At 43.8% G+C, this 11,093-nt stretch overlaps 1 protein-coding gene across 3 annotated transcripts in view; it reads right to left on the bottom strand.

Annotated features, from left to right (window-relative positions):
- The window catches only part of FOXN3 (forkhead box N3), a 403,658-nt gene that overhangs the window by 47,745 nt on the left and 344,820 nt on the right, over nucleotides 1-11,093 (bottom strand). The window lies entirely within an intron of this gene.

Genomic DNA, 11,093 nt, shown 5'->3' with positions numbered 1-11,093 from the left:
CGTGTAGACTGATGGAATTGATGGCAAAAATGGAATGAATGAACCCAGATACCAGTGCATCCGCCTTCTGAGCAATGCTCCTCTGAGATCACCAACCTGTTGTCTCCTGCCAAAGAAGGCTTCCGAGTCACTTTTAGAACTTGTCACCTGGTGCCTTAATAGCCAGGTGAGGGTTCATGGGATGCTAGCAGCAGAGGGATGACTGGCCATGTCTGAACGCACGGAGGCAAGTAGTACCTGGAACTGCCAAGTACAGCTCTGCCACTAAGCCTCCTCTGAAACTCCCACCCAGACTGGTCTCTCCCTCCCAGACACCAAGAGCTCTCCTTACTACTACCTGTCATCTGTCTCAGGTTATCTTCTCATCATTTCTTGTATGCTACATACCTAGGGTCTTACCAAAAAGATGCAAAGAGGGTCTTCCCAAAGCTAGTGAGCATTCACCTTCTGGACAATATCTCACTTCTAACACACTTGCCTTATTTGCATTATGGGAAAAACAAGGAATTCCTTCTGCCACGGAATTCTTGGGAAGGATGCTCGCTTCAAGAGCAGAAGACATGCTGAGGCCCACAGGTAGCCAGCGCATACCTTCTGACAGTGAGCCACAACTTCAGGTGTCTGAGTAGCATGAAGCGGACCCAGGAAGAACCTGTTCTTGAAGTGCCAGGCAGGGTGTGCAAATTGCAAAGACTGTGACTCTCCTAGGTTGCTAAGACCTGATCAAGAGCTTGCAATCAAGGGTCTTCTGGTCCTCATGAGATGGACTTTAAAGGATGTCCCATTCATTCCTAAGTAACTGATCAGTTTCTAGGCTCTGCTCCTTCTAGAACCTACTACATGACTCAACCACAAAGGCCTCCTTGGGCTTGACCTTTCCATATACTGTGATCTCACCCTGTGACACTGATTTCAAAGGCAAAAGAAACATTAGTCTTATCGGTCCCAGAGGGGCTTATATGCAAACAAGAGGTGCTTCTAAGCAGTTTATATCAACTCATCCAAAGAAGCTATACAGATTATCAAGGTGCTGAGAACTTAACTGGGTAGAGTCCAAGATCCATAACAGATAGAAGAACTCTATGATTAAAATGACCGGTGGCAACCGACTGTAGTCTCTACACCATTTCCTGGGAAAAGAAACCAGGGCTTCTTAGAGAAATGGCTGACCCCTGGCCTGGAGCAGGAAATATACACAATGAGCTCAGAGCGCCATCATATCAGAAGAAGACACTATTGAAGTCTATGGTCTTCATGTCAAAAAGACTCAGAAACCTCCTTGAAGCCTCTCCCATTGGCCAAAGATGGGACAATTTGAGCTCCCATAAAGCTAATAACTGCGTTAAACTGAAACACATCAAATACGCTTAAACCCAATAGTTCATAATATGTTTAAAAAACTGAAACTCACTGGTGACTTTGGGAAGTGCTGTGGAACTGACTCATTCTTTGAGAGCTAATAAAAGAATCAAGTGACTGCTGTTCTTTTCTTATACGCGGCATACCCAGATTAGCTAAGGGATTGATGAGGAGATGTTTCTCTTTAAAGAAATATTCAAGATTATACATGAAAAAGGAGAGAAGAGAGTTTGCAACTACAAAATTTTGCAAGCCTCTGATGAATAACTTTATCTAAGCAGTGATAATCAACGGCTGCTAACAACACAGAAAAGAAACAACCAGACACAATATATTACCTGACAGAGGAATAACACCCCACTTAGAAGTTGTTCTACCAAAACAAATCAGTGTTCAGTCTGAATCTCTTCAAGCCTCCATAGCGGTGGTTCTCAACCAGGGAGTGACTGTGGCCCCTTGGGGATACTTGGTAATGTCTGGAGACATTTTGATTGTTGTAACTGGTGTGTGTGTGTGTGTGTGTGTGTGTGTGTACTGACATCTAGTGTGTAGAGCCCAGGGATGCTGCTAAACATCCTACAATGCAAAGGATGGCCCCTCACAGCAAAGAATTATTTGGTCCCAAACATCAAGTGCCAAGGTTGAAAACCCCAGTTCTCAACTGAGCCACCAATTTATAGAAAATTCAGGGGACAAAGGAACAAGTTAAAAGACAACACAAGATGAATCTGTAGAATCCGGACTGTGCAAGACAAACAACCCAACTTCTTAAACAACAACAGCTGCAGCAAGAAAAAGAGATAGATAATTATGGAAGGGAACCTACAGATTGAAAGAGACTTAATCGATTACAATGTATGACCTTTATTTGCTTCCTGATTTGAAAAACAAACGGTTAAATAAAAACCTACAAGCAACTGGAGAAAAGTAACACTGATAAATTACTGAGGAATTATCCTTTCCCCTGGTTTTACTGAGATATAATTGACATACAACATTGTGTAAATTTAAGGTGTACAACATGATTTGAGATATGGATATACTGCAAAATGACAATTAAAAATAAACTTACCAAAATAAATTTAGTTAAATCCACCACTTCACACAGTTACAACTGTTTTTCCTCATGTTGAGAACTTTTAAGATCAAAGGAATTATCATTAAAAATTTTAAGGTGTATTATTGATATTGTGGTTGTGCTTTAAACGTTTCTACATTTTTGAGACAGACATAGAAGAAGTTACGTGATATCCAGGGATTTGCTCCAGAATTCCCGTTACTTGGGGGTGGAAGTGGGAGAGGCATAGATGGAACAAACCTGGCCAGGATTTGATGGTCACTGGGTGAAAGGTAACAGGAGTTTATTATTCTATTCTTTGCAATATATCGAAATATTCTCTAATAAAAATTTCTAATAGAAAAAAATGGTGGCAAAATACACCAGCCCAACTGTACCAGATGTGGAATATGCTCTTAATTAACAAAAACAGGACCCAAGACGTGAAGCTCCAGGTGAAGCTGGATTCTGAGAAGGCCATCATGGAAGACAGACTAAGGTCTAGACTCAACTGAAGCTTTATTTCCCTCTTGAACACGAGTTAAATTTGACCTTCCACTAGAATAACTGTTAAACAGTGGTTAAACCCAACACTTAAACAGCATGATAAAGCACAGCAGGCCCAATTTAGTTTTGTCTTATGGTGTATGCCTGGTTGAGGCTGGGGGGAAGAGAGAGGGGTCAGCACCCTCCTGACCCCTGTAGGCAATTAACTTATACTTCCAAGCAGGAGGTGCTATTATCTTTAACTCAGCAGGCATAACTGTACATAATTAGAGGTCATAATTACGGTTCTCTTTTTAAAATGTGACCATAGTATCCAAATTGACCTCCCGTGGCAGCGCTGCCCACATGCTGGGAAGTACATAAAAGGAGGGTGCAGGCGGCCCAGTGATGGGCAGCCAGAGTCCCCGCGCCGTTTCTGAGGTCAGGAGACCGTACTTATTCCCCATGGAACTTCGATCTGTTTGGGGTTTACGAATTATCATTTTCCACCGAGACACATTTTATTTCTTTAAATAGACACAGACGAGCCAGAGCATTCCACTGTCTTTGTGACCATGGGAAAAATGCAAAAGCAACCATGCAAATTAATATGCCAGTAATTATGTGCATCGACTGTCTAATTATCCATGTAATGACAAAGTTGAAAAGATCAATTCTGGATCATTTTTCCATTGTAGTGTTTTTGTAAAGTTGCTACAGAGACCCCACTTCACTTTAAAAATTCTGATTTCTTGTTATTTTATTACACCTGATAATCGGCCCCACCTAGCAATATTTCTGGCTTGTGTAGCCTGAATCATCATAGAGAGCAAATCATTTTGTGGAGAAATAAAACCTACCTGGATTTTCATAGCCAGACTTCTCTCAGTTCTAAGCAGAGAATGACAGAATTTTTGAGCTCAAAGAGACCCTGTGAAATCACCTAGGGTCTTCAGATTTCTGGATAAAAAGCCAGAGGCAGGTCCAGAAAGAAGGGGGAGCAAATGTGACGGCAGAAAACGATGGGCTGAGGAACTCACAGGAACATTTCAGGACCAACCAGCGGTCAGCATCTTATTTAGTGGTCAAGTTAATTCCAATTCCCGCTTCCAACACAAAATCTAAGCAGCTCTTCTGTCTCATATTCCTTTCCTCAGGAGCATCTGATTCTTCACCCTTTACCCGAAGCCACTAAATATCCCTGACAAATAGCTAACTTCTTACCAACGGTATTTGAAATGCTCAGTCAGTGCTTGAAAAATTGGAAGGAGAGACGCAGTAGCACCAGCTAATCTCTTGCTGGCTGAAAAAAAGGGATCAAAAAATTCCCAAGTTTGATACCACTGGTTTCAAAAAGGATAAGACAATGTCAATTCACAACATTTACAGCCAAGTGACAATTCCCGCTTGGCGGCCTGAGAAATGTACTTTTTCACCAATATATTTTTCTTGAATAGAACAGCCTGGGAGTGAATGATGGTTCTCTATATTTGTAAAAGCTCCTCTATTCAGAAAAGAAAAACTTAACTGCTATTCAGAAGTGTCCAAAACTAGAGTTTAAATAAAAGCATGATTGCCTTACTGCTTTTATAGGCATGTCACTACGAAGAAATACTACTTTCCTACTATTTTCTCTTGGTTCAGTAAAAGAAGTCAAAGGAACAAGTCTAAATACATCACAACAAAGGTATTTAATTGAGACTAGTTCATTTGCGTCTCAGTGTAAAATCACTGCATGATATACGAATGCAAACACATTGATAAAGGTCATCCTACCGTTGCAATGAAAAAGGGGAAATGGTTCGGTGTAAATTCTTCAAATTTACATTATTTATTGGAACATTTCATGTAGTTATTCGGCCCGGAAACTCCACTTCCATGCTTCACAAGGATTTTGCAAATTACGCGCCCTTGTGTCACAGTTCCAGAACTGTGGTTTGTCACAGCACCCTGTATACTGCTGTCACTCAAACACCCTATTAAAATAAAAGGCTTGGTTCCTTAGAGCTTTGCTTTACTGCTTAGTAAATCAGCATCCACCGTATTTATCCCTAAGTGCTATCTGCTGCATTAATTTACACATACAAGCATCAAATTAAATACCATCATTTCCTATTTCAATTAAATTTTGAATCTGGACTGCACACTTCATTTAGCTATTTGTTGGCCCCAGCAGTGGGGCAGCCTCAGCACCTAGTGACTGAAAGCGTTAAAAACACGGCCCGGCTAGGTCAGCCCCTTCCTGTGGGGGTCATCAGACTGCGCATGTTTCAAAGTAAAACATTCCTTTCCACACTGTAAAATCCTGGCATCTGCTGAGTAGCAAATCCAGCTCATTCCGTTTTGCTTTATTTTATGCTCAAAAGAAACTATACAGTTTGGACTACAGAACACAATTTCTACATTTCTTCCCACTCTCTAGCTGCCTATTTCCTCCATCTAAGTACTTCGCAAAAACCCAAATAGACTAGCTAATGAATCCAAAGTGGATTTAATTTTATTGATTCCATTTCACATAAAATTGTTCATTTTTCCAATTCTGTTTTTTATTTCATTACCTCTCATCTGGAATATACTGTGTCCCTCCAAACCAGCTGATGTCATTCTATGCGCTCCTCTCTGCGGTTTTCAGTGCTAGAGGGGGGAGAACCCGAACTTGACGCAAGTTTGGAGACTGAGCTTCCCAAGTAAATCCACTTTTATCACAATCTTCGTGTCCCAAAGTGGCCAAGTCACCCTGGTCCTGTTTATTAACTAAAGGTAACAGCAAAGATCCTAATCAGAGCCTCGGTGTATGCCGCTGCACAAACTAATTCTCTCTCCGTGAATGTGAACAGATGGTTCTCAACTCCAACCACTGGATCCCATTAGTGCCCTGGGACTGAACGGCAGCACCTGGGATTCTTGATGACCACCCAAAGAAAAGCAGTTTTAGAGGAAGGAAAGAGATGCTTGCCCTGAAGACAGAGCAGGAAACCCCAGGGGGGAGGGGCGAGGGTAGGTGGCCCTTCCATAGGAAGACTTACGTGGAACCTGCAGAAAGTGCATGCAGACACTGGGAGTCTGTGCATGTTTCTGGAGAGGGTCCACAGCTTTCATCCAGTTGTCTCAGGGATGGATTATACAGAAAAGGGTAAGAATCATCAGCTTTGCACTCGCTCATCAGAGATTTGAGTCTCACCCTGGAGTGTATCATTAGGACAGGACTAAATGCTCTCCTCTTGCTGAAAGGAAGCATTACGAGTCTTTGCTCTGGAATGATCCTGAAATCTTTGCAATGCCAACAAAGATGTATTCTGTTAAGAACTGAACATTTGTGTGCCCCCCCCAAGATTCATATATTGAAGCCCTTACCCTCAATGTGATGGTATCTGGACATGGGGCCTTTGGGAAGGAATTAGGGTTAGATTTAGGCATGAGGGTGGCACCCTCATGATGGGATTAGTGGCCTTATAAGAATAAGAAGAGAGGGAAAAATCTCTCTCTCTCTCTCTCTCTCTCTCTCTCTCTCTGTCTCTCTCTGTCTCTCTCGTGAAAGAACGCAGGGAGAAGGTGGCCATCTGCAAGCCAGTAAGTAAGCTCTCACTAGACACCAAATCCCGCTGGACCTTGATCTTGGACTTTCCAGTTCCCAGACTGAGAAAATATATTTCTGTTAAAGCCACCCAATCTATGGGTTTTGTTACGGCAGCTGGAGTAGCCTAAGACATATTCCTTGGGGGGTGTTGTATTATCAGAATTCAACAATTCACAAAGATTGTGTGCAGCCGACACTGGATTGCTCAGCCTGTAGTCCATTAGCCTTCTAGCTGGAGAGGTTGGGAAGTTGAACGTCTTCATTTTTCAGACTCCCTTGCAGCTAGTGTTCTGGGTGTGAATTCAGTTCTGCCAATTAGACGCAGTCCGGTTGACTGAAGGTACAGGTGAGGTGAGGCCCTTTGCCTGTCCGAGTGGGCACACAGGGATGCACAGACACTGGGTCTTCCTGCAGTGGCCATCAAGGTCCATTCTCCAGCACCCTCCCTGGGTGTTGAGTGGCAGCCACAGGAGTTGCAGTGGTCCCTGGGTCACAGACGTGAGGCGTGTTCCTGCCCTCATGCTGCAGTAACCTCTCTGGTGGTTGGTTCTATAGGATTCTGGAAATCATGCCTGAAGGGCCAGTCAGGATTCCCCTCGTCTGGCTCTTTCAACAATTTGGTAAGCACCTAATGCCCTGTATGGCCTCCCTTTCTGTTTCAACCACTTAGAACACTTGCCATTCCCTGCTCCGTCTCCCAGACCACAGAACTGGGACATCACTGATGAGAACCCAGAGAGCTGTTTGCCTCCAGCAGGGCAATGGGAGGACAGCTCAGTTGGTTAAATTAGGACCAGTTTGAAACAGTTACCTTCTGTAGCTCTCTGTTTTCTAAAGAGAGAAATGAATAAACTCAGATCTTTTTAACTGATATAATTTCAAGAAGATACTCAAAGGTGGCCCAGGCTTCTCCAGTTCTATGAGGCTCACAGAGGGAGGGAGGGGGAACTCCCTCACTAACTTTTTTTCCTGGGCATAGGGGTACGTCCTGGGCATGCTCCTGGCTACCCAGGTAAGTCACTCAGCATCCTCCACATGCACAGTTTCTTCTGAGACTCAGAAAGTGTCAGAGCAGATCAACAAAATGTGACTACACAACTGTCACCCTGTCTCGCTACCTCCTTGCACACAGTATGGCCTTGAGACAACCTCAGCCAGCACTGAATCCTTGCTTCTCACCAAGGGCCTTAGAGGGAAAGGGTACACATGCGTGGAAACTTTGCATCTGGCGTTCAATTCTGTTTAAGGCAGGGGTTTGCGGCCTGTTAGGAACCGGGCCGCACAGCAGGAGGTGAGCGGCGGGCAAGCGAGTGAAGCTTCATCTGTGGCTCCCCGTCGCTCGCATTACTGCCTGAACCATCCCTCCCCCTCCCTCCATGGAACAATTGTCTGCCCCGAAACCAGTCCCTGGTGCCAAAAAGGTTGGGGACCGCTGGTTTAAGGCACTATTTCTTACCCCTCTCATAAAAAGCCATTATAGATCACCCTTGCTCTCAGAGTCAGGCACCTCACTGGTATGTGTGCTTGTCCTAGAAATGAGAGCTGTGCGTACCACCACATTTCCCTCTTTGCCCTTGCTGTTGTCAGTGCTGGGTTTTGAATCAATTGTTGTCATTTTCGTGGCCTAGGCTCTTGAAGTACAACCCCTAGGAGTGACCCTCCCTCCCTTTCCTTCCCATCCAGCTACTCTTAAAAAAATCCTACATTAGGGGCTGCTGCTATTATTGCTTTTTGTGCTTTTATGATCATAAGTCACCTCCCTTCTTTTTTTGGAGATAGGTGAGGTATAGATAACTAAAATATTTGCTTTGGGCAAAAGCCACTGGTCTGAGGATATGACCCCGCCGGCTGACCTAAGTGAGGAATACTGAAGAAAGATCATAAATAAGACCCTTTCCCTTTTGCTCTGGAGGAGACGGGAAGGCTGCCACCCAGAGGAAACTGGACAACTAACTGTGTTTCTAGAAAAGAAGCAGGCAATTACCAAAACTTGTGATGCGGCTGCTCAAGGGCATACCTAGTAATTTATTAGACTATTGCTTCCAATTTTATACTCGCTTCGACGGTATTCAAGAAGATGCTACTATCACTGCACTTTCCTAACTTATGGGTCTTTCCTCAATGAGCTTTTCTCACGGATCCTTGAAGGCTGAAAAAACTAAGCCTTTCGGGCCAACAGGCAAGCACAAAAGGAGCTAAACATTCTGGAAGAATTTAGAAAATCCCTAAAGATAACAAGTGAGCGTGGGTGCTCTCCTGACTCTGAAGAGGCATCTTCTCTTTATTATGTCCCAACCAGTCTGGGGCAGGTTACTTAGCACACATGGCTTCTGTCTTCTTATCTGTTAACGAGGGAGTTTCCTTATCTGTGAACTAAGGAGGTTGGACTCAATCTCTAATTTCTATCACCGGTGAAACAGGCTCAATCCTATTTTCCCCACTGGGATGTTGAGAAAGGACAAGGTTTGTCTGTGGAAGTCTCTACCAGAGCCCAGGCCCTGTGCCTTTTCCACCCCTCGGCCGGCCCCGCTGGCTGCACTTGCCAGACTGGACAGAAAGGGCCGCCCGTGCTGGGCTTTCTTGTTTGGTTAATCTCTTCACATCTATTTGCTCGGCTGCCCGGACAACTCAACAGCAAACAAAGGCCTGGGCTTCATGCCGCCGGCTCCAAATTGGGAACCTGCCTATTTTGTTTGCTTTGGGGCACAAGGAGGGAGCAAGCGGCAGCTTTTGTAAATCAAGCTGGTGATATTCTTCACTCAATTACGGCTGTGAAAAGATGGAGGGATGCAAAGGCCCCCTTCCAGGGCAGGCGCTTCACAATGACCCCCACCCCCTCCCCGCAGCCCCTTCCCTGGATTCGCCCCTGAAGGTGGTTCAACTCTGATGGCAACCGACCATAGTTTCTGCATTTTGTCAGACTTTTTTTTTTTTTTCTTCTCAGCCCAGTGGGGATCAAGTAATGTGAAAGCCTTCTAGCTAAGCAGAATATTTTCTTAAAAGAAAAAACACAGGCTACAACCAGCTTGGGAGTAACACGATTCCATTTTCTGATCTGTATCAGAGGGCCGGACGCTGCTTCTGACTGTTAAACTGTTTATCGGGTAAGGTGAGCCTGACCAAGCCCTTTAAAAAAGCAAGAGAATTAAAAGAATTTGCCTTCAGATGGTTAACAGAAACGGGAGACAAGAACGTGAGGTTGAGGGTTAGTGGGGCATATGGAAAATTATTTTGCAAGGCGTCTACACCAGAGAAAAACAGGATTGGTTGGTTAATTATGTAATTAAACTGCAGTCAGCAATGGGCTGGGTCTTCTATCTTTCAAAATCCAAACCAGTTATTCAAGCTTTCATTGGGTACAGTTTAGAGATTCTATCTGGGGAAGGCACCCAATTTTTCTTGTCTGGATTAGAGTTAAAAAAAAAAAAAAGTGCTGCTTTGCAAATCTGGCTTCCAGTCTGGAGGATAAAACAATCACAACCCCCTCCCCATTCCTCAAATACCTTTTTTTTGCTTCATTTCTTCAGAGTTAGAAGAAAAGAGGTTTGTTTTTGGTTTTTTTTTTGGCAGAAAGCCAAAGTAATATCCCAGCGAGATATCTGACTTCCTTACAGAGACACATACTGTTTAATGTTTGATTTTGGTTTTCAAAAGCAGAACAATTTTCACATCACTATATAAAAGGCTTCCACTATTTAAAATGTCGGTTCTAAATTAATTTTATACTCCTGAGGCAGAATGCATCTGACCACATTGAATTCTATCCATTTAATAAGGTGAGAAAAGTTCGCGGACAAGAATTTAGTGAAAGCGACAGTAAAAACTTTCAGTTTAGAACAAGAAGTTAGAGTCAATTGTTTCTGGAAGCTTGGTTTTGTTTTTTCATAGGGCATGCCTCCAGCTGTTTATCCCTGTCAGCCCAAATGCAGAAGGGAGGTAGCTTCTGTTGTAGGATAGTAAAGAGAATTTGCTGGACCAAGAGACCTACAGTGACATCCCATACATGGGGTGGGTGATGGTGGTGGGACAGCTGAAAAATTCGATGACTTGCTGTCTTAAAATTTTAACAGCTGGGCAGATGCTGAGGGCATAATGAAATGGGTCCCTGTATCTAAAACTCTTCATTCACCTTGAAGATAGACCAGGATCTTCTTAAGAAAGTAACCTCAGTTCCTCTTGAAAAAGTTTATTAACTTGCTGAGGGTTGCAAAGGTGAGAAGTGGGACATTTCTGACAATGAGCAAAAAGATTAGGTGGGCAGCACAATGCCTTACCGGCTGGGGCACTAGGAACAGGTCGGGCTCACATCACCAGAGGCAACTAGGCTGACACACTTCCATTGATAGGAAAGTTGGTTAACAGGCATTTACATAGGACTTAGTGTGAACAGACGCACAAGCAGTTTATAAGTGATGTGTGTTTATTGGGGGGCGGGGAGGAGTTGTGTGTGGGTAGAACACTTGAGTAATAAAAGGCATTATGTCTTGATGGGGTATAAACTTTTCATCCTCCCTACTGGATAAAAAACAAAACCGAAATCTTTAAAACCCCAGCATTTTACCCAAGGCAAAATAATCTATGAGATAGGTGAAGCGGCGGGGGGGGGGGGGGGGG

Source organism: Lipotes vexillifer, unplaced genomic scaffold (genome assembly GCF_000442215.2).
Source record: "Lipotes vexillifer unplaced genomic scaffold, Lipotes_vexillifer_v1.1 scaffold751, whole genome shotgun sequence".
Lineage (NCBI taxonomy): Eukaryota > Metazoa > Chordata > Mammalia > Artiodactyla > Lipotidae > Lipotes > Lipotes vexillifer.
Note: the sequence above shows the minus strand (reverse complement) of the source record. Positions and strands in the feature narration are given on the sequence as shown.